General features: G+C 50.2%; 1 protein-coding gene across 4 annotated transcripts in view; it reads left to right on the forward strand.

Annotated features, from left to right (window-relative positions):
• The window catches only part of TLR3 (toll like receptor 3), a 489,232-nt gene that overhangs the window by 82,555 nt on the left and 381,988 nt on the right, over positions 1–24,689 (forward strand). The window contains exon 1 of one of the 4 annotated variants that reach the window (XM_086962542.1): positions 20,502–20,630. The exons of 2 other annotated variants lie outside the window; for them this stretch is intronic. The gene's annotated coding sequence lies outside the window, so the exon portion shown is untranslated. Of the gene's footprint in view, positions 1–20,501; positions 20,631–24,689 lie in introns of those variants that run through there. One more of the 4 variants, XM_086962547.1, reaches the window with a different exon arrangement.

Consider the following 24,689-nt stretch of genomic DNA (forward strand, 5'->3'; position numbering starts at 1 on the left):
TAAACTGAATCCGAAGAGGTATTGGCTCTCTGGATCAATGGGTACACTGAAGAAGGCGTTCTTGAGGTCAATTACAGTAAAGAACGTTGCTTCTGAATCAATAGCAGTCAATAGGGATGAGATGTCGGGAACCACAGGGTACTGTGGAACAATGCATTTATTCAGTTCTCGTAAATCAATCACCAGCCGATATACTGGCGGTGCATTGGGATCAGTACGTTTAAGAATCGGAATGATAGGGGAATTACAGATATTGGAGTCGGTTTCTACGACCACTCCTTGGTCAATGAGCTCTTCAATGATTTCCAGTAAAGCCACTACAGCATCGGGTGGTAACTTGTATTGTCTGATTCGCGGCAAAACAACTCCTGGTTTGAGTGTAACACGGTATGGTGTGATGTGCATGCAACCTACATCAGTTGGGCCTTGTGCCCACAGGTGCTTCGGTACATTTTTTAATCTGACATCAAATTCTCGTAATACATAGTGACCCTTAAAGTCACGCAGGAAAAGTCTAACTCCTTCCGGAGAACAACATATCACAGCTCCTAGAGCCTTCAATGTTTTGATACCTAACAAGTTTTTTGGACATGACTTTGTGAGTAACAAGTCTGTAACGCGTGATAATGGACCCACAGCCAGGGGGACTGGCTTCGATACCTCATTTACAATAGGCTGTCCTGAAAAACCAAGGGAAACATTCCGTGAGCCTGAGAGGGGTGCCCCTGGGACTTCATTATGGCTGATTGTTGTGCTGCTTGCCCCTGTGTCAATTAAAAACTTTCTGTCTTTTCCCAATACTTGACTGTGTACATAAGGACCCTCTTGATCTACAGGAATCTCAATAAGAGGCAAGCCAACCTCCCTCTCTAGGCTGTTTCATGTGTATCGCTGATAATCGGGATAATCAGATTGGGCATACTGGTTCATCTGCCGTGAAACTTGCTGTGTCGCGGCAATGGGCTGTGGCTGTGGCTGTGATACAGCTGCGGTCTGTGCTGGATGTGGTGAAGTATGCATAGGTTGTGAATTCTGTGAAGTCTGTTGCTGGACCTGATCTTGTCTAGGCGGATGCGGTCTTTCTTTAGTTTTACCTGTTGCTATATTGTGTTTCAGGACTGGACATTCATGTACATAGTGACCTGGCTGTTTGCAATAGTTGCATGTCCCTTTAACGGGAGCTGCTGAATTACCTGTCTGGGTCGTACCCTTTCTCTGGCCGTCGGCTGGAACCGACTGGGCCACTGACATTTTCATTTTCGTGTCTTTCATACGTCTCTGTTCGTGATCCTGTTCTTCTCTAATTCTGTTCTGGTGGTATTGTAACATTTGTAACATCTGGGATGGCGTATTTGCTTGCCATGTACTTTCAACTTTATATACACGGTTCTTAACTGATGTCAGGGAATTCTCGACTAACTTTGTTACAAAAAGATGCGGGTACGACTCGCTACCTGGTTTTAGGCCACTATTAATAATGAAACATTTCTCGAATCTTGAATAGAAGTCACTGGTATCTTCATCATGTTTCTGTTTACAGGCTGAGATTGCGTCCCAGTCTTCCTTTTTAGTTGTCAATAATCTTGGCAAGACCTGTACTATTAGACCTGGTAATGCTTTTGCTTTGTCCCCAAGGCCTACCCCTGGGGTACGACCTTTTTCCTCGTCTTCTATTTCAGTCCATATAATCTTTTTATCTCCCACCTCCCATTCTTTTTCCTTGAGTTTCTCGTAGATGCCAGTGGGCAGCAGTACTTTTAACAATTTCATAATATCCGTATACGTGTAATCTCCCATGAGTAACATGTCTTTAAGTTCTCGGTGAAAACCTGCAGGGTCTTTATCATGACAGGGTACTAGTTTCTTCATTTCTAACAATTCTAACTTTGTTAAAGGTGTGTACACAAACACACGTTCCAAGGTGTTATTAGTACCCATAACTGGGTGTACTTCTCGTAAAGGATTCTGTCTGTCAAAATGCTCAAAGTGACACATTTTTCTTTCTGGTGGCTGAGCTGAAACATATTGTGGGCCTAAGAAAGCGTTATATTTACGTAGTTGTTCTAGAATTATTTGAATTAATCTGGTACTTAGGCCTCTCCATCTATTCATAAGTAGGGCTTCTAATGTATCAGGTAAGGGACCTGGATCAGAATGTTGTTGTCTGTATAACGTGATGAGATGCTGAATCATGTATATACCAGCTAATTTGTGCTCGTCTGGGGAAAGGTTCAGAAATGTCTGTGCTACTGTATCATCATTGTACGTTTTAGAATTGTCAGCCCATAGCACTGCTGACCGGGCTAGTTCCTGTTCATCCATAGAATTGAGTACATGGTACCCCATTTGTTCTTGAAGCATTTTATCGGTAACTTGAAACAGATGTTCAGGAGAACTTGGTTTTGATATGGCAGAGAGAAAAACTCTCTTGCTTTCCGGACGAATGCCTTTCCTAAGGTAACTTCCCTTACCTACATACGCTATCATTTCTTTAGTCGGTTCTGGTTCTTCAGGTTCGTCCTCCTCGGAGGAGTTTTCATTTTCTTTTTCTTGTTCTTTTCTGTGTATTTCTATTACTTCCTTTCTGATTTTCTTGTACATGCTTGCTATACAATTCAGTTTATCATGCTTTCCGTCGGCTATATTTTGACCCCACTTGTTTAGTGCTTCCATCTCTTCCTGGTCTACCCCAGGCCTGTCTCGGTCTCTTATTAAGCAATTTATGAAAAAACGTAATACATATGCTTGAGTGTCAACTTTCTGGTGTGCCAGGGCCTCCTTAATACTTTCGGGATTTTCCCCAGTCTGGACAAAATGATATATTCTATCTAGATGATCAGCCATCCCTGGGAATAACACTAGGTAATCTGTAGCTTGTCGCAAGCGTAGTGATGCTATCAACATTCTATCGTCTTTACCGGGTACTGGATCGTATCTGCAAATTGGAAGGGGTTCTTTGAGTATGTCGAGACGGGGTGATTGGGGTGTATGTTGCTTCAGCAGGTCCCTTAAGTTGAATCTGTGTGTTGCTGGCGGGGTCTGGAGACCCCCTGTCGCACCTCCTGAGCCAGAGGCTTGAGCATTATTTCTCTGTGGAGTCTGTATGTGTACCTGAACTTGTCTCTTACTGGGATCAGGCGCAATCGGATTCGGTATATTAATCTTAGGTGCGGGAAGTGGTGGAGGTGGAGGAACAAGTGGAGCAGGCTGTCGAACGGGGGAGCCTTGTTGCGGCAATGGCGGAATATGGTCTTGAGGCGGGTTGCCACCTCCGTCACCGTCAGTAGGTGGGACGCGGGCACGTGGATTGGTGTAAGCGGGTGCTACATCGTCTAGATAGGAAGCAAGGAATATGTCTTTGGTGGTCCTGTGATTTACTTTAGTCGGAACCAATGGTGGCGGCAGATTTTTCGGTATTTCCGAAGTGGCTTCAGGCAAACCCTCGGCCACTAAGTACATGCCATTTACAAGATTGTTTCGCATGCGGTCTACTTGTTCTGCTTTTACTCGGATCCCTTCATTAACTAATTCGTTTTCTCGGACTCTATCCGACTCTTCTCTATGTCTGTCTTCTTTATGGAGTGCTCTTTCAGCACGTTTATGTGATTCTTTACGCCAAAATTCTATGGCGTCTTTCTGAGATTGTCTGGCTTTCTTTTTCCATAACGCTTCTTCGACCTTCATGATGCACTCGGCATCCCATGTTCCTGTAACGGGCCATCTGTGTCTCTCGTCTAGATGCTTAGTATAATCGGCCCATAAATCTAGATACAATATGGCATCTAAGCCATGCTTATGGTACATAAAATTTCCAGGAGTGTCCCTAGGGGGGATAGGAATTTCTTCCTCTAGCATCCCTTTCCTAGTTCCTATCTGTCTTAGTTTATTGAAGAACGGCATCTTGTTACTTAGTACTGGATACTCGATACTTGTTACTTACTCTGAACACAGCTAGTTACATAAAAACACAGTAATGTACATCAAACAGTCACTCATACCACGACATTAATCACATGAAAAAAACATTTTGAACATATAGGTCTACCTTGATACTAGATGTGCCGCTAAACAGCACAGATACACTGTCGAGAACAGTGCAAGAACTTGAATGCTCGATATACTGCTAAACAGTACAGATACACTGTCTAAAACAGTGCAGACCGCGTTTGTGTACCCAAACACGTCTTTACCGGATACATAATAATGCACCCGTCTAGATACGTCCCAGCAATGGTACTCACCGGGAAGCACGGAACAGAAGGCCTCGGAAAACTCGACTGGACCGGACTGGACTGGACTCGACACGTGGATACTTCGGAACCTGGTGGGCCTCTTGACACCTCGGACCTTGCTTCTTTCGGCTAGGCTCTGGTCGGGATCCTCCGCACTCCTCACCGCCTCGTCTGGGTGCTGATCGCAGTCTCCGTCACCTCCGTGGGCCAGAGGGAGATACAGGAAATCCTGCGGGTACGCGTAATTGTCCGTCTTGACTTATGGCAGGGGGCAAAGGTTGCAACGCACCAACCGGCGCGTAAGGTGGGGGAGGGGTCCCTATTCGGGCGCCAAAATAATGTGGTAAATATTTGATTTACCGTCCTAATTTCTATGCAGGTAAGTACTTAAACAAAAATAACTCAATCGGAAAGAAAGACGCAGAGTCCGTGGTGTTAGAGTTCTTAGGGGTTTTATTCCTTAAAAAGGAATGGTTCTGGTACCGGATATCGGGTTCCTGACACCACTGGGGTGCAGGAAGGGATAGAGCATACTTTATTGACAAGACATAACTTTTATACTTAAACCATATAATGAATACCAATACAGTAGGCGTAACAGCTGAGAGAAACAAGATAACAACACACACGTGTTAGCAATACGTAATCAAAAAGGCGTGAACTAGGCGTGAACATAGAGGTGTGTGCTAGAAACGTCACATGTAAGTGTCACAAGTAGGTGGGTACGTAGCAGAAATTTGCGAGTCATCAGAAATCTGAGGCCTGGATGCGCGCGCAGCTGCATGACGTGTGATTGACGTGGAGCTGGAGGGTGCAGGGGACTTGACATTTACACTAGCGGAAAGAGACAGAAGTCTGGCATGTCAGATCAACTCGTACCTATATCATATCTAATATCTGATGTTTGGGAACCATATTATCTAGAGGGAAAGGTCTCTTGGGCAGAGGCTATTCTATACTGACTGTGAGTGCGTGTATAAGCGTCTACGTGTCTGCATGAGATGCGAGGGGGCATGGGCCTACCATGGTAACAGAAGCTATGAATTACTTGCACGGAGACAGTGAGGCCGGGCCCTTTGCTCTGCAGCTGGAAGGATGTTTACTTGAACTAGTAGGCAGGAATGTATGTTTGAGGAGCGGAGCAGATAATTCGAAGGTTGAATACAGTCTTGGCAGGCAGCAGGCTGAGCTAAGCGCCGTTAGCCGCGCAGGGAGTAAGGCAGAGGTCACGGGTACCGAGGCAGCCCAGGCTGAGGCGTTCAGAGTCAGAAGGCAGGAAAAGGCTCGGTGGCAGAATTCAGGGCCTACTTCGCCAGAGCTGAAAAACGTGTAAAGTACACCACAAAAAGACGTTGGCATGGCATACTTAGGAACGGAATATTCAACCCATTCAGGGTGGATCTGAAAGAGGACATGTTAACGTTGGACGCAAATGTATTTGCGTCTTCATAGCTGGCACAGGAGGGAAGTTACATGCACTTTAAGCTTGTACATGGAGACGGTGGGGTACACGTTAGGGAACATTTCTTGACCATAAAATTTATATTTCCTCAACCCCACCTACCGGAAAGGGCCAAAACCCTGTAGAAGGCTTCCTGGGGACACCAGTAATAACTGTGTTTGGGGGGGGGTGTAGAGCACCCTGTCTGCCAGGCTTCCCTCCAAAAGCTGGTTGTGTGTGAGACGGACACACCCCATGGGCGGAGCCGGCCTTGGTCACCTCGAGCACTAGACCTGCAATCCACTTCAGGCAGGCACAAAGCAGACCGAAATGGTGACTTCTAAAAGTGACATTTCTAAAGCATTGAAAATAAACCTGCGTACACCATTGCTCAGCATTCATCATTTTCATCTCACACCACACATGGCCTACATCTTCAACCATGGGCGAGATATCCCCTAAAGAGGGGGGTTCCTAATATAAGCCTATGTCGGGCAGACAACACACACACTTTGCACTGCTAACTGGCGCTAAAGTGTCCAGAACCCTGAAACCCACCAATACCATACAGCAACAAGCATTTGCAATGCAATAGGTCTCGCATTAGAAAAGTGTGATCTATTGGTATTGTAAATGACAATTTTTTTAATATGTGTTGGCTTTGAAAATCTATAAATTAACAGGATTGTTATTCACAAATCCAATAGCTTACACTTTCCTAATGCGAGTCCTATTGGCTATGGCAATGCTTGTTGGTAGCAAGCAAGGACAGTGCTGTTGTGGTGCTGAGTGATGATGTGGTTGGGCTGAGTGATGTGGTGGTGTATTAGAGTGATGTGGTGGTGTATTAGAGTGATGTGGTGGTGTCCTAGAGTGATGTGGTGGTGTCCCAGAGTGATGTGGTGGTGTCCCCGAGTGATGTGGTGGTGTCCCCGAGTGATGTGGTGGTGTCCCAGAGTGATGTGGTGGTGTCCCAGAGTGATGTGGTGGTGCCCGTGGTGGTGTCCCTGAGTGATGTGGTGGTGTTCCTGAGTGATGTGGTGGTGTCCCTGAGTGATGTGGTGGTGTCCCCGAGTGATGTGTGGTGTCCCTGAGTGATGTTGTGGTGTCCCTGAGTGATGTGGTGGTGTCCCTGAGTGATGTGGTGGTGTCCCTGAGTGATGTGGTGGTGTCCCTGAGTGATGTGGTGGTGTCTCTGAGTGATGTGGTGGTGCCCCTGAGTGATGTGGTGGTGTCCCTGAGTGATGTGGTGGTGTCCCTGAGTGATGTGGTGGTGTCCCTGAGTTGTGTTGGCTTTGAAAATATATAAATTAATAGCTTTGTTATTCACGAAGCCAATAGCTTACACTTTCCTAATGCGAGTCCTATTGGCTATGGCAATGCTTGTTGGTAGCAAGCAAGGACAGTGCTGTTGTGGTGCTGAGTGATGATGTGGTTGGGCAGAGTGATGTGGTGGTGTATTAGAGTGATGTGGTGGTGTATTAGAGTGATGTGGTGGTGTCCTAGAGTGATGTGGTGGTGTCCCAGAGTGATGTGGTGGTGTCCCCGAGTGATGTGGTGGTGTCCCAGAGTGATGTGGTGGTGTCCCAGAGTGATGTGGTGGTGTCCAAGAGTGATGTGGAGGAGTCCCAGAGTGATGTGGTGGTGTCCCCGAGTGATATGGTGGTGTCCCTGAGTTATGTGGTGGTGTTTCTGAGTGATTTGGTGGTGTCCTTGAGTGATGTAGTGGTGTCCCTGAGTGATGTGGTGGTGTCCCTGAGTGATGTGGTGGTGTCCCCGAGTGGTGTGTGGTGCCCCTGAGTGGTGCCCCTGAGGGATGTGGTGGTGTATTAGAGTGATGCGGTGGTGTCCCCGAGTGATGTGGTGGTGTCCCCGAGTGATGTGGTGGTGTCCCCGAGTGATGTGGTGGTGTCCCCGAGGGATGTGGTGGTGTCCCTGAGTGATGTGGTGGTGTCCCTGAGTGATGTGGTGGTGTTCCTGAGTGATTTGGTGGTGTCCCTGAGTGATGTGGTGGTGTCCCCGAGTGATGTGATGGTGACCCTGAGTTGTGTTGGCTTTGAAAATATATACATTAATAGCATTGTTATTCACAAAGCCAATAGCTTACACTTTACAAATGTGAGTCCTATTGGCTATGGCAATGCTTGTTGGTAGCAAGGAAGGACAGTGCTGTTGTGGTGCTGAGTGATGATGTGGTTGGGGTGAGTGATGTGGTGGTGTCCCAGAGTGATTGTTGGTGTCCCCGAGGGATGTGGTGGTGTCCCTGAGTGAAGTGGTGGTGTCCCTGAGTGATGTGGTGGTGTTCCTGAGTGATTTGGTGGTGTCCCTGAGTGATGTGGTGGTGTCCCTGAGTGATGTGATGGTGACCCTGAATTGTGTTGGCTTTGAAAATATATACATTAATAGCATTGTTATTCACAAAGCCAATAGCTTACACTTTCCTAATGCGAGTCCTATTGGCTATGGCAATGCTTGTTGGTAGCAAGCAAGGACAGTGCTGTTGAGGTGCTGAGTGATGATGTGGTTGGGCAGAGTGATGTGGTGGTGTATTAGAGTGATGTGGTGGTGTATTAGAGTGATGTGGTGGTGTCCTAGAGTGATGTGGTGGTGTCCCAGAGTGATGTGGTGGTGTCCCCGAGTGATGTGGTGGTGTCCCAGAGTGATGTAGAGGTGTCCCAGAGTGATGTGGTGGTGTCCCCGAGTGATATGGTGGTGTCCCTGAGTTATGTGGTGGTGTTTCTGAGTGATTTGGTGGTGTCCTTGAGTGATGTAGTGGTGTCCTTGAGTGATGTAGTGGTGTCCCTGAGTGATGTGGTGGTGTCCCTGAGTGATGTGGTGGTGTCCCTGAGTGATGTGGTGGTGTCCCTGAGTGGTGTGTGGTGCCCCTGAGTGGTTCCCCTGAGGGATGTGGTGGTGTATTAGAGTGATGCGGTGGTGTCCCAGAGTGATGTGGTGGTGTCCCCGAGTGATGTGGTGGTGTCCCCGAGGGATGTGGTGGTGTCCCTGAGTGATGTGGTGGTGTCCCTGAGTGATGTGGTGGTGTTCCTGAGTGATTTGGTGGTGTCCCTGAGTGATGTGGTGGTGTCCCTGAGTGGTGTGTGGTGCCCCTGAGTGATGTGGTGGTGTCCCTGAGTGATGTGGTGGTGTCCCAGAGTGATGTGGTGGTGTCCCCGAGTGATGTGGTGGTGTCCCAGAGTGATGTAGAGGTGTCCCAGAGTGATGTGGTGGTGTCCCCGAGTGATATGGTGGTGTCCCTGAGTTATGTGGTGGTGTTTCTGAGTGATTTGGTGGTGTCCTTGAGTGATGTAGTGGTGTCCTTGAGTGATGTAGTGGTGTCCCTGAGTGATGTGGTGGTGTCCCTGAGTGATGTGGTGGTGTCCCTGAGTGATGTGGTGGTGTCCCTGAGTGGTGTGTGGTGCCCCTGAGTGGTTCCCCTGAGGGATGTGGTGGTGTATTAGAGTGATGCGGTGGTGTCCCAGAGTGATGTGGTGGTGTCCCCGAGTGATGTGGTGGTGTCCCCGAGGGATGTGGTGGTGTCCCTGAGTGATGTGGTGGTGTCCCTGAGTGATGTGGTGGTGTTCCTGAGTGATTTGGTGGTGTCCCTGAGTGATGTGGTGGTGTCCCTGAGTGGTGTGTGGTGCCCCTGAGTGATGTGGTGGTGTCCCTGAGTGATGTGGTGGTGTCCACGAGTGATATGGTGGTGTCCCCGAGTGATGTGGTGGTGCCCCAGAGTGATGTGGTGGTGCCCCAGAGTGATGTGGTGGTGTCCCTGAGTGATGTGGTGGTGTCCCTGAGTGATGTGGTGGTGTCCCTGAGTGATGTGGTGGTGTCCCTGAGTGATGTGATGGTGACCCTGAGTTGTGTTGGCTTTGAAAATATATACATTAATAGCATTGTTATTCACAAAGCCAATAGCTTACACTTTACAAATGTGAGTCCTATTGGCTATGTCAATGCTTGTTGGTAGCAAGGAAGGACAGTGCTGTTGTGGTGCTGAGTGATGATGTGGTTGGGGTGAGTGATGTGGTGGTGTCCCAGAGTGATTGTTGGTGTCCCAGGGTGATGTGGTGGTGCTCCTGAGTGATGCCCCTGAGTGATGTGGTGGTGTTCCTGAGTGATGTGGTGGTGTCCCTGAGTGATGTGGTGGTGTCCCTGAGTGGTGCCCCTGAGTGATGTGGTGGTGTCCCTGAGTGATGTGGTGTGTGAGGGGGTGTGAGGGGTGAGGGTGAGTAAGGGTGAGAGGATTGTGAGGGTGAGGGATGTGTGAGGGTGAGTGAGGGTGAGGGGGTGTTAGGGTGAAGGAGGGTGAGGGTGACGGGGTGAGGAGGTGTGAGGTTGAGGGTCAGCAGTAAATGGTGGCAGGGCATACATCATAAGACAGAGAGAAGAGATTGCGTGGTGACTGCGTTGGTCAGTTTCAGAATCAAGAGGGGCAGAGTCAGCACAGTCTGCGTGGGATCAACGTGTCTAAAGGCAAAGCATAGCGGATGTAGCATTGCAGCTAGCAAGTCGAGTGTTTCCAAGCTGTGTGTCCCTAGAGAGATGGCAACACGGCAACAGCATTTGAGGAGCAAGGCTACCGTCAACTAGCACGGTAGGCTTTCACTTTCGTCCAGAAACAAGCTCTCGGCATTGCTGTGGCGGGGGGTGGGCGGGGGAGCGGCAGCCTTTGAAGTCTGATGCCGAGGCACAGACAAATGGTGGTGCGCGATGTGCACGCGGGGGGCGGCAGCCTTTGAAGTCTGATGCCGAGGCACAGACAAATGGTGGTGTGTTATGTGGCTGGCATTATGTGTACACGTGCATAGATCACATGAATTGTATGCGATCCGCAGCAGTTTTGGTAGACTGTTCTTTTCCGATTACTATAATCTTGCCGGAGCAATGCGCAAGCGCATTGGCTCAGGCGAGACCTAAAAAGGCTAGGGGGAAGGCAAAAAGTTTTGGACCCACTAGGATTCACTGGCAACAAAGAGATGGTGGCCTGCCGTGGTCAGCAGGCCCCTATGTCTCTGATTGCTTTTAAATAGAGCAGTCTTATTTTTATTAAATCCAGTCCATTTTCCTTAAAGGAAAATAGGATGTGTTAAAAAAAATGTTTTTTTATAGAAGGCAGTGGCGTGCTCCTACAAAATATGTTTTTAAAATATTTTCAAAAAGTAAAGGCGTCTCAAGGGGACTCCCAAACATTTGTGAATAGGTTACCACCATGTTTGAGTTGGTGGTAAAGCACGAAAGCTTTGCTACCGAAAAACATTGGCACATACCATTCAGATTTCCTATTTGGAAGGGATGCCCTGCACATGCCTCTTTCAAATAGCGATTCTGTTTTTGGTCACCCCGGCTTTTTTGCGTCGCATTATAACTTGTTAGCTGTGGTGAAGTGTGCAAAGTCCTAAAGCCACCAAAAACGAAGTCCGCAAAACAGGAGGTGTGAAGGCAAAAAGTCAGAGGAAAAAAAACACATCAAGGATGCCAGGTGTAACATGCACCACCTAAGTTATGTGCATTTACTCCACCCTAATTTTTCATGCTCCTTAAATTGGAAGATTATTCCCATGTGGCAGTTTGTCTTCAACGTTTACTAGAAGAAAGACTGTGTTTGCCAAGATTCATCTGGGTGAATATTTAAAAGCGACGAAGGTTTAACTCTTTAGCCACTCTGCACCTTACACTGTTTGGGAGGGAGGAAAGGGGGGCAAGCACACCGACAACCATTTGTGTGTGTAAGTGGCCACTTTATTGAAACAGGTGCACATCACACTTTATTAAACTGGCAATTCGCCTTACAAGACTAAAACCTCTCTAAACATCTAATTACCTAAACCCCCTTTTACATTTCTTCCACCCACCCCTACGATCCCCACATGATAAAACCCCCCACCCTGCAAATACAATACATAAATTGCAATAGATTAAATAATCCACAATCTTCTCACCCCACATTAAAACTCCTATTTGCCTTCCTGCAACTGTATCTAACGACCCTCTAATGTAAACTTCCAAACCGCTTAACGTTTCCCCGCTCACCAACTCACCAACGATAAACTGCCAAACTTAGCCAACTTCACCAACTCCGCCACCCAGGAAAAAGGCGAATGGGTAGGTGTTTACACCGTCTCCACCTTTTCCTGCCCCCCCCCACACCCCAGAAACTGTGCCCTGATGCCTACACCCCTCGCGCTTTACTCCTGACGCACTCCCAACATTCTGGACAAAACTTCCCGCAATTCTAGGAGATACAGGTCCATACCCAAACATGAGAGGTGGATCCCGTCCCCCCGAATAATTCCGGCGCGTCGTACCGCAGGTCCCTGTGCCAGACTCTCGAAAACCCCACCTGCCTGCAAAAGTGAACCATCTCCACATTGATCTTGCGTCTGGCTTTATCCACCGTCTGGGGCTTCAAAGCCCCCCTCGAAACCCTCCGCGGAACAAACTTGGTCCATACAACCGAAACCTCGCCCACTTCCTCCTGATCTCTTCCCAATCCCTCTTGATGGCCCTCATTAAAACCGACCCCGATATCATTCTCCCCCAAATGGAGGACCAACACTTCAGGGCACCTACCCCCCACCAACAGCCTATTCAGTGTCTCAACCAGTTCCTTCCAGCGCATCCCACCTCTCCCAAACCATTGAACCTTACACAGCAGGATTAAATCGCCAAAATAACTATCCTGCGCCTGCAACTGAGCTTGCTTGACAAAGCAGTGGCCACTATCCCGACAGTCATGTCCCAGGCGAGGGGACCAGCCACAGAACCTGAAATGAGAAACAGAAGTCAAGCATAGGCCACAAAACAATCGCGCTAGCATTGGGGGACGTCGCTGCGCACATAACGCTTGTAACAGTCAGATGACCACCGTCCCAAATGCATGATGTCCCCTCGCCCCCATCCCCTCCTGTGGGCCTCAGACGCAGCGCCAATGCGAAATGAGTGCGTACCAGATTTACTCTCACCCAACCCCAGCTGCTCCCAGGCCCCCCGCAACACAACCAGCAATTGCGATCCTGTCGACCCTTTCCCGTCCGCATGGCGAAAAACCAACCCCTCTGCCGAGCCAACCGCCCTCCATCGCAATCCCCATCACACAGGGCACCCCCCCCCCTCCCCCGTCTCCACTACGCAACACTACCTGTCTACCCACACTCCTCTGGTCTGTCTTGGACTTCCACAGCCACAGGCGTACTGCCCCCCCCCCCCCCCCCAAAGGTCACCTCCGACCACCGTAACCCAGTACCCGCCCTCTGTCGGGGCCCCATCAGCGTCCTTGGCTTGGCTTGGGACAAGCTTAATATGGTGGCATTCAATCAACATCTTACTGAATCTACTCCGATTCTGGAAAGCTCTGGATCAGAATCTAATGCTGTAGTTTCCCAGTAGTTAACGGATGCTGTAACTGCATTCCTTCCTCCTATACTTAACAACCACAGATCCCTTCATCCTCCTGCACCTTGGTTCTCTGAAGATTTAAAATTACAACGAGCCAAGTGCAAGGCTCTGGAAAGAAAATGGAGGCTTTCCTATTCAACCCCTAGTAAGGTGGCTTATAAAGAAGCATTAAAGAACTATCATGCTAACTGTAAATTGGCCAAGGCCACCCTTACGGCATCCACGATTACTCAAGCGCAGAACTGTCCGCGGACTCTTTTTGCAGTGGTGAAGAAGCTAACAGGAGCAGACATGGTACCTTCTCCTCCGGCTTTGGATAAACCACAGTGTGATGCCATTGCAGATTTTTTCATCTCTAAGGTGGAGCGTATTCATGAATCCTTGATTACTCCTCTGCCATCTGCTGATTCCCTACTGGTGGATACTTTTAGCAGTCCTCTTCCCTCTCCCTCAATGCACATCTACGACTGGCTATTGTTTGATGACATCACTTTCTCATCGTGCCTGAACAGTATCAGGTCAGGCTCCCCTCGGGACCCTGTTCCTATGAAAATCCTAAAACTGTTGGACCTCGAACCACGGAGAGTCCTAATGAGACTTCTGAATACATCTCTTACAGAGTCTATGGTGGCACAAGAGTGGAAGCATGCCATGGTCGTTCCCTTGCTGAAGAAGACCGGCGCGGACATCACTAACTTAGCCAATTTCAGGCCCATATCCCTGCTGCCTGCATGTTCTAAAATCTTGGAACGACATGTGAACACTCAGCTTAATTCGTTTGTCGAGAACGTGGGATATCTACATCCGTCCCAATCTGGGTTTCGCACACATTACTCCACTGAATCCGCACTCCTCGGGGTGGCGGAGAGGCTTCGGCACGGTATCGATCGCGGGGAGACCTTTGCACTCATCCTTTTGGATTTGAGTGCAGCGTTCGATACCGTGTCTCATTCCATTCTTCTTGACTCTCTCCGCTCCCTTGGTGTTGCTGGATCTGCGCTGGCCTGGATTGCCTCCTTTCTAAGTGAGCGCACCTTTCAGGTGTTTTCGACAGAAGCTGATTCTGCTGTCTATTCCTCGGCATATGGCGTCCCGCAGGGGTCGATTTCCAGCCCTCTGCTGTTTAACATCTATGTCAGACCCCTTGCTACCATCGTGGAGGACGCCGGTTTGACAATCTATTCGTATGCCGACGACACGCAGATTGTGTTCTCTCTCTCCAGCAGTGAGGGCCATGAGGTCTCTGCCCTGAAATCTGGCCTGTCACGCGTTGCTGCTTGGATGCATGACCATCTGCTCAAGCTCAACGGTGACAAGACCGAGGTTGTTATTTTGGGCAAGAATAAAGATCTGTGGGGCCCTCGGCATTGGCCCTGTGACATGGGTCCTTTGCCGAATCCAGTCCCCGTAGCCCGCAACCTCGGCTTCCTCATTGACGACAGGCTCTCTATGAGACAGCAGGTAACAAGGGTCGCTGCAATCTGTTTTCCACCTTAAGATGGTTGCAGAAGATCCTATGGATGCTGCCTCGCTCTACTCAGAGAACTGTCGTCCAGGCTCTTGTGACCTCCCGCATCGACTATGGGAATGTGCTTTATCTTGGGGCCGATAAGGCCACTATAAATAAGCTTCAGGTGGTGCAAAACTCGTCAGCTCGTTTATTATGTAATGTACCCCGGAGATCTTCCGCAGCTCAGGCTCTGTGACCTTCATTGGCTTAAGGTCCCGAATCGTGTAAAATTTAAAACCTTATGCCTTCTCTTTAAAATCAGGCAGGGTTCTGCCCCTAAATACCTACAGAACCTGGTTCAAGTCTATAAGCCTGGTCGCACTTTAAGATCTTCCACTAGTGGCGATTTTTCTGTTCCCAGAATTAAACTGGCCAAAATGGGTGGCCGCTCGTTTTCTTATCTTGGCCCAAAGATGTGGAATGCTCTTCCGCCGGCCTTGAAAGCCGAGACTGATCTCCTCCCTTTTCGTTAAAAATTGAAGACCCTTCTGTTCAATTAATCCCTCTGCACTGTTTGTTCTGTTTTGGGCCTTTTGCTTGTTTTTCTTTCTTCTATCTATCCCTGGCGCCGGGAAACCCATTGAGGGTAGCTGTGCGCAATATAAGTTTAAATAAATAAATAAATAAATAAACCCACGGAATCCCTCCCACTGCGAACGAGGTAAAGCATCCGCTATGTCATTATTGATCCCCGGGATGTGCACCGCAGGAAAGCAATTTGGTTTCGCAGGCAGCCCAACACAAAGACCCTACATAGCTTCCGCACTTGCTCGTCTCTAGCGGACTGGCGATTCACCACCTGCACCCCTGCCATGTTGTCTACATGGAACGTCACCTGCCTACAGGCCAACACTTCCCCCCACAGCGCGACCGCCACCACCAACGGGAAGAGTTCCAAAAACGCGATGCTCCCACCACCCCCCAACCACTCCGGGGGCCACTTCTCCGCACACCACCGTCCCTGCCAGTACAATCTGAAACCGTCGCTCCCGGTCGCGTCGGAGAATATCTGAACATCCCAGACCAAGTCCTCCTCTCTCTGCATAGGGACTCCGTTGAAATGGTGCAAAAAAAACTGCCACATCCGCAAATCCTAGGGAATTCCCGCAGACAGCCGCACATGGTGATGCGGAGGCCTCCTCCCCACCAGCGCTCTGCCCAACCTCCTGCAGAACGCCCACCCTACTCACACCACTCTGCAAGCAAAAGTGAGGTGCCCCCACAGCACCTAGACCTCCAACCGTGACTTTTGTCCGTATCAACATGACCTCCAACAGACCCCACATCTGCTGCTTCTTTTCCACTGGTAGTCGGCCCTCCATGGTCCCCGAATCCAGTTCAATGCCCACAGTTGACAGCGCTGTGCCTGGCCCTTCTGTCTTTTCCGGTGCCAACGGCACCCCTAGGGAGGCCTCCTCCCGCCAGCGCTCTGCCCACCTCCTGCAGAACGCCCGCCCTACTCGCACCACTCTGCAAGCAAAATTGAGGTGTCCCAACAGCACCTTGACCTCCAAAACCGTGACTTTTGTCCGTACTAACATGACCTCCAGCAGACCCAACATCTGCTGCTTCTTTCCACTGGTAGTCGGACCTCCATGGCCCACGAATGCAGTTCCATGCCCAAAAATGACAGCGCTGTGCCTGGCCTCACTGTCTTTTCCGGTGCCAAAGGCACCCCTAGGTACCCCATCAGCTCCTGAAACCTGTCCAGCGCCACCTGGCAGTCCGCGGAGTCTTGGGCCCCCACCAAAAAGAAGTCATCCAGGTAGTGCGCAACTCCTTGGTGACCCGTCCGTTCCGTAAAAACACTGCAGGCACGTACTAAAAAACAAAGTGCGCATGACAACAGCCCATCGGCAATGCCTTGTCCACATACCAGCAGCCGTGGAACTGGATCCCCAGTAGGCCCCAATCATTTCGGTGAACCGGAAGCAGCGGGAAAGCCGATTTGATGTCACACTGTGCCATTTTGCCATTGTGCCTGCCGCCACCCCCAGGGCCATAGCAGTGTCAAACTGACAAGTATGACACCGTAAACTCCCGCTCATCAATGTAGTCGTTGACCGACCCACCTTCCGGCCACAACAAGTGTTGAATAAGCCGAAAGTGCCCCGCCTCCTTCTTGGGCACCACCCCAATAGAGGACACAATCAACTCCGCCAACGGCCAGTCCTCAAGGGCCCCGCCATGCGGCCCTCACTGACTTCCTTGTCCAACTTCGCTTGCACCACCTCCGTGCGCTCTCTAGCCGACTTCAAGTTGTCAGCCCATCTCCTCCGCCGCGGCCCCTATAGCCCAACCGAAAACAATCCACAAACCCGGTCCGCAACCGCTCTGCGACCCCCTTGTCCGGGTAATCCTGCAGGGCCGCCTCCAAACGGTCCACCTCAACTGGAGTACGAGCCCTTCGGCCCAGACCCCTTACCTCCTCTACTGCCTCCAGATTGCTGAGCGCTCCCAGATCGCGCTCCCCCAGCCTGCCCGTGCTGTGGCCCATGGGCCGGACCCGCTGTTCCCCAGCACTGTAACACTTGGTGACCGAACTTCCCGCAACTGTAACACTCGTGCTTGAACCGGCAGTGTTCCCGGGCGCAGGCCCCTTTATTATAGTCCCTGCAGGCCCCCACCGATCCCGTCTGAGCTCTTGATCCTGCCCCCACCCCTCCCCGGGTGGGGCGGCCCTGAAAGGGCTGGTAAATAATGGGCAGCCCGCCCGCCGCAAATATAGTTTTTCCTGATCCCGCCAGCCCCATCATATGCTGCCATAGATCCGCATCCAACTCGCCCCACTTCGCCTCAGGGTCCCACGCCATCCTAGCCCTGAACTCCTGGTCATACTGGGCCCACGCATAGCCACCTCTGGTGATTTAGGCCTTCTGGATTAAGTCCATGTATTTGAAGTAGGACACCGACCACTCCAGAAATTTCTCACAGTATACACTGGCAAAGATTAATAAGGCCGCCGTCCAGTTTTCAATCGTGAGAGTTACTTTGGGACTCTTCTGCAGTTCGTATTCTTCTGCTTGGACCCCTCCTTCGTCCTAACTTCACGATGTAGCAGCTTCAGCAACTCAATGTACTCCTCTTTCCATATACGCTCTTTCGTTGACAGCATCAAGTGCGCGCCCAGCGGTTTCGTGACCCCCATGTCCGGCATCCGCTTAATCTTCAATTCTTTACTCTCAGGCTTCGTTGCCCCCTCCGCAGCCGCCTTGCTTCCACGCCACCTTCATCCAACTTCTCATCATCCGGGCCCACTCCCTTATCCACCACATATTTCCCCCCTCAGGCGCCCCCCTACTCCCCCACCCCTACTGACACCATGCGTGCCGCTCGATTACCTGCCGTCAATGACGCCACACTCCTGTCCTCGACCCTCCGGTCCAGGGATGCCGACTTCTCCCAAAAAGATGTCCGGGCCGTCCTCCCTCTGGGCCCCATGACACCTTGAAAACACCAACAACATTAGCAGATCCCCCGCCGCCCTCGCCATCCCTCAACTCTCCTTCCTCTAGACTCCCATCATCTGCAATTACTTGCACCCCCCCATGTCCGTATCCTCTCCCGGCCGGAGGCGCCGACTGCACCCTACTAGGCACACTCCACCTATCCCTTGCCCCCTCCACATCAATCAAAACATGCGAAGCGGTGCTCCTCTTCCGTCCGTGTCCCCCAAGCCGCAGCGGCCCTGTGGGTGGTGGGGCCAGCGAGCCTGTGTCGGGCCTTCTTGTGCTGGCCACGACAGGATCCCCCGCCGGTACCGGGCATGCAGCGGGAGGCTCAGCCCTCCCTTCGCCTTGGCGTCAAGGGGCCGTTCCCAGCCTCGCCAAGTCAGGAACCCCGCGACGAGTGTCCCCCTGTAAGAGAAAAGGTAGGTCCGGTGTGCTGGGTTCCTCAAACTGCGCCACCGCTACCGCCACTCCCCCCCACCTCCTGCCTACCCTCCATCCCCCTACCGCCAACTGCCCCCATCTCACCCCCTCTCCTCCTCATCACTCCACCCCAACCCCCCTGCACCCGCCCCCCTATCATCCGACGAAGACTCCCCCACTTCCTCCCTGCTAAACCGGGGGCATCCCCTCCTCCAGGACGGGCCTGCCACCTCCTCACCGCGGAGCCCTTCCCCCCGCCCACCTCCATCGGGGACCGCACCCTCCCCTCCCCCTGGGTCGGACCCACCATCCCTTCTCTCTCGCTCTCACTATCCTCCAACAATAAAGGGGACATTTCGCCGCCCACCCCAACTGGCTCCCTCCCCGACCCCCAGCCTTCTCCCCCTCCCAGTGCCTCCCCTGATCGCACCCTCATCCCGCAGTAAGTCCTCCACCGCCCCCATCCCCTCACTTCTGTCCCTTTCCATTTCCTGCGTCCCCCAGCCCTCACCCCCCTTCGCTCCCCGCCTCCCCCGGGCCCGTGTCTGCACCCTAGCCTACTTGGGGGGGATAGACTCTATCTCCGACTCCCCCGCCCCCTTTCCTTATCCCCCTCCCCGCTTACACCCTCTTTCCTGGCCGTTTAGCCGTCCCCCCTGGGGCACCCCTGCCATCTGCCCTGCCGCCCCCGTGCAACCGGGGCGGCCCGACTCCCCCAGGACCTGCTGCGGGGAATTACTCCTCCCTCCGCCGCACTCTTATCGCCTGCGCTCGGGCCCTCAGACACTCTCTCTGAGGCCCGAGTCGCTCGATTGTCTCCTCTGCGGCCCGCCCCGCCCCTCCTCTCTACCGCCTGCGTGGTATCTGGGCGGGCTGCAGGCATACCTGCAGGAGGTGGGGAGCCGCTGGCAGCGCTCCACCGCCGCTCCCGCTCCACACTCCCCACCATAAACGGGCACCTGAGGGAGGCGGGGAGCCGCTAGCAGCGCTCCCTCGCCTCTCTTTCGCCGGAACCTTCTCCCGGCAACGGGCCCCTCTCGACGCAATCTTCAGGTAAGAAGACGGCGGGGAACCACCGACAGTGCTTCCCGCCGCCCCCCATCGCAGCCCGTATCTCCACCAGCCCAACAACCAGGCGCAACACGCAGGGCTGCTCCCCCGGCCTCAATGCTGCCCCGCTGTCTTACCTGCCTACGGGCCAACTCCCGCGGCGGCGAGCACGCCATGACGGCTGCCGCCACCCCAGCGGACGCCGCCTCACGTGCGCGCTCCTCCCTGAGGGCCAAGTAGGAAGTCCATCCGCCCTGCCTCACTCAGCAGGCGGATGGCTTCCAGAACCCTAAAGTCTTCGCCAGACATCGCCAAAGCCAGAAAAAACAGCCACAAACTGCCGCTAACTACCACAGGCCTCAGGGAAAAACCTGCACCTCACTACGAAAAACCTGCACCTCACTACTGCGCTCCCAGCCACCAGGTCACCTAAACCTAAAATGGTGGCTGGGCAAGTGCAAGCCCCCTTAACCCCTTGCCTGCGGCCGGTATTCCGCTCCTGTGCGGCACATTCCGATCACGGACGTGGTCATGACGGCTGGTAGCCGTCATCAGCACACAAGCACTGTGTGCCATGACGGCTCCCGGCTGTCATCAGCATGGAAGGGGTTAACTAGACCTTGGGTTGGTGCTTAATTTTTGGGCTGCCTTTGGGCTATATCCCAGGCAGGCCAAAGCAGCAAAATGTCTGCCTTTTGCCCGCCCCCCTCGCCCTCCAAAATCTGCCCGAGGGTGGGGGGGAGAGAGGGGGGGGCAGACCTCGTGAGGCTCGGCTGCCCCCAAATCCCCCTTGGCGAGAACCGTAACTTCTCCGTTCCCATTTAAAGCACCGCGAGAACCCTCTTTAATCTATGAATCATGAAGTCTGGCTACGTGGAGAGAACTGTCACAGGCTGCAAGGCGGGCGTTGCAGCGTGCAGGAACAGAGGAGTTGCAGGGCCTCGATGACGCCCACGTCCCTCGAAATGGGCTGTTTAATTTGGCTCCTCCCTCTAGCTGTCGCCCTTATTTCTGCTGCCTTTCTAGTGAAGGTTTGCAAAGGCGCGGGGCGGTGGCATCTTACATGAATCATCAGGACTGACACGCCTCTCCCATTGCCCGGCAGCGCTTCCAGACGGGCTGCTCCTACAGTAAGTTTGTTTATTTATGGAATGAGCATTGACTCGACGGAACAGGGATCCGACCGACCCTTTTTACCGGCCACGCGGTTGGGAAGGACGTAGTTGACAGAACAGATGAAAACTTATTTTTTCGCTGTGGTGTTGGCGAGCAACATTGCTGCAGCACTTCTGTCTAGTTCTCTCGAACTGTTTGCATTGTTAGTCATGGACACCTAACCGCCAGTCTTCCAGGCGCGGACCGTCACACTCCACTTTGTACGCCGTAATATTGCTGATTGCCGGAGTAGCCTTTTATACACGTAGCACGGTCATGGTAAAATAGAAATCTTTATTATACACTTAATTACTCCGACGAAAACCCAACCTCATGCTTTGAGCTTGGAGCAGACCGAGGTATGTTTCAATTGCATACTTTTAATCCAAATATAGACTGGAACATAGCCCCGAATATATGCTCTAGAAGCATGCCACCCAGTAACAATAACAACATAAAAGGTGGTTTTTCGGAACTTTCCCCCTTAAAGCATGCGCCCCATTGAGCTTTTACAGCACACGCTGCATTTCACTGTATTGTCAGATTGTGGATTGTTTTATGCTGATAGTGGACAGAATCGTGTAAGAAATAATAAGGTTGGTCATCATTGTCAGTTTGCAAATTAGGCCTTGTGCAAGGCATGGAAAGACAATTCTGTGGGGTATGCAAATCTTGCAGAGAGGTACGTGTACCATGCAGGTTCCAAAACCAGCAAGATGATACAAATAGTTAATATAAATGGGAATCCTAACAAAATAATTTAGGGGGTTAATGCACTTGCTACAGATAGCCATTTCTAACTTGGAGGTTCCTTATTACAATCACAGATAATACAGCTAAAACCAATGTGATTTTTGTTGACATCATGTACAACATCGAGGTCAACGGTTACAGGTGTGCATATCTTTGTATGTGTGTCACCTTTAAATCACAGGTTACAATTCCATTAAGATATACTAATAGGCTAATGTGCCTTGTGTCCAGATCTGTATGTAAAGTATAGGTCGCAGGTTAGACATCATTGTAAGTCAGCTCAGCATATTAAATTAATTGCAGTAAGGACAGACTGCCTTCACTTTTAACTTTTCAGTGTAAAATTACACAGCGCCAATTCCCTCACACCATCCTTTGGCAGTGCAATTGGGCGCTTCTCATTTTCATCTTCCCCAACCATAACCGAAATCAGCATGCTCCTTTGCACACTATTGAAATCACCTGTCACAAAGTCAGCAATAGCACTAAAATTCTAGCAAAGCAAGTAGGTAGTTTGCCGAAAGTAAAAATTGGTTTTTTACTAATGGTAAGGCTTTGTTGATTTGTAGTCCCAGTGGTGGACTAAGAAAGTATCAAAACACGAAAAAGTGGCCTGGTCAGGAAACTGTTAGTGTGCCGCAACTGAACTATATCCCCAAGGCCATTAGTAACACTAGAAGTGATGACCCAGGTCTGGTAAAGAAATTCCCATCAGCCCACCCATTTGGTGGAATGTCGTCATGTGGGAGATGTCACCAATCCAAATCTCAGACAGTGCACCTAGTCATGGTGCAGAGATGGATTATCATGATGTAAGTTCAGACCACTGGGCTTCACTGGTGATGCTAATGGGGTGCAGTGCAAGTGGAAAAAATTAAAGTGAAAAACGTGAGAATAAAATTGACTCCAAGAACCAAAATTTAATTTTAATCTGTATGGCGCTAGGGTCCAGATTAAAAATTGCCAAAATAGTTTGAAATAATAACTATATATAGGCAAGGTGAGTGTAGGTCGACATGTTTCAGCTGTACTGACTATTGGTCATAGCTTTCTTCAGGACCATTGGGAAACTGCGACTGCAAATCAAAGTGACTATTCACGCTATGTATGTTGGATAAATCCTACCAGTTCCTCTGAGCCCAGATGAATACTGGAGGAAGTCCAGAACTTTCTGTATCTCCTAAAAAAAGAGAGGCATAAGCGTGAATCAAAAACATGTAGTGTACAACAGAATTAGGGAAACAAGAACAAGTTGCTAAGCACACGAACAGTGCGGTGGAGACAGTCTCTCCCCGCTAGTAAAACTAATGATCAGATCCTGACTGTATTTAATCCGTGTATATAATCACGCAGATGAAAATAAGCGTAATGACTTACCCAGCATTGTGTGGGAATACGCCTCACCTCAACCGGTACCCACTCGGGAAAAAGGAGGCCCCGCTCTAGTTAGGATGGAAATGAGAAAAAGAGCCTCTGAAAAATAGCAGAGGGACTAAAACCAAAATTGTTGACATTCCCAAAATTCTCCTAACAAAACCTAGCTATATACAGAAAAAAGACTCAACCTAATGTAAAGCAAATGGCCAGAACTTTGCAGGAAATAGTTAACCAGGGTCTAAAAGTAGAATCACTACTTAGAGAACTCCTTGTGGCATTAAGATGACTTAAAAAGGAGACTAACAATGAAATAGGGACATCGAGAGGTATTGCCCTACCTGTCCGTCGGTACCTCGACTCCAGCGTCCGAGAGGGAATGGAGGTACCGACTCTTGGCGCGCGTGTCTATTTATATCCGAGCTGATTAGGCAATTAGCTGCAGCTGTGTCGGATATTGTGGAAAAACGACTCGGTAAAAAGATGCCCAAGCTGTTGTGCGCATGCGCTAAGCATGACGGCAAGAATGCGCATGTGTAGACTGAAAGTTTGTTATTGTTAAACTGCGCATGCGCTATAGAATCTGCTAGAGTGTACTACGCAGGCGCTGGTATTAGGTCACTAGCTTTTGATGCCGATCACGGTGCGCATGTGTTCTGAACTGCTCTTTGTTGTAGCGTGTGATATCGGACCAAGATTAGTGCCGCAAATATGATAAAAGGAGCGCTACTGATGAATAATTGCATTGAAATGCAAAAAGTGGCCAAAAAGCAAATATCGTATTAACGCGATGCAGCATCAAGGGCTTGAAAAAAGACCAAATGTGGTCAATCTCAAGTTTGTTATTATCAGGTTGCGCATGCGCTGGAGGATCTAGTTAAAAGAACAGCGCATGTGCTGATGTCAGATCACTAGAGCCAATATAGAAATCAGTGCGCCCAGTGTTAAGACTTCAGACTGATTTTTATGTGCAATAATTGACCCAAAATTGGAGCAACAGTATGTATACTTCTGATAACTACAGATAATGACCATAATTAGACTAGATGTGCTAAACAAAGCAGATATAGGTGTGGAGCGCTGCACCAAGGACAGAATGACATGATTGGTTATAGATGAAGTATCTGGGATGACAACAGGGATGATTACAAGTTCCCAGTTGAATTCATGTAATGAAGAAATGACAAGAAACCAGGACTTGTTGATTACAGCGATGTCCATGGTATGTCATCATTTAAGCCTTGAATGTGACTCTTCAAAAGGAAAATCCATTTCTGCTCCTTTTTGAACAGAAATTTGGACACGTCACTGATGTGAGATGGAATAAATGGCTGTTCAAGAATGACCCATTTCATTTCATCAGCAGTATGTCTTTGATCTAAAAAGTGATTTGTTAATTTAGTAGCCTGTTTTCGACATCTGACAGTGCTCTTGTGCTCCCCTATTCTTGTTTTGATCTTACGGGTGGTATAGCCGACATACCTAAGGGAACAGGGACAGGTTATCATATAGATGACATTGTCAGTGTTGCAATTAGTATGTTTTTTGAGTAACCATGTCCTACCTGTCCCTATGTCGACTGTAGTGGTTTTCTCAGTCTGGGGGCAGACACTACATGACCCACAGGGGTGATGGCCAGAGACCGGAGGAAGATTCCATAGGGTTGTTGAGCTGTCAGTCCTGGTTGTCCTTGGTCTTGTATGGACAAGAGTGTCTCGAAGACTAGGTGCCCTTTTGAATGAAAACAATGGTAACGGAAGTTTTGCATCAGTACTATTCAAAATCGTCCAGTGTTTGCGAACCAGTTTTTGGACAGAGTTGGACATTGTGTTGAATGTACTGACAAATGTCAGGCGTTCAATCGGTGGTTTGGATGGGCGTCTTTCAATTAGTGCCTCGCGGTTGTT

This window comes from Lissotriton vulgaris, chromosome 3_1 (assembly GCF_964263255.1).
Source record: "Lissotriton vulgaris chromosome 3_1, aLisVul1.2, whole genome shotgun sequence".
In the NCBI taxonomy this organism is placed as follows: domain Eukaryota; kingdom Metazoa; phylum Chordata; class Amphibia; order Caudata; family Salamandridae; genus Lissotriton; species Lissotriton vulgaris.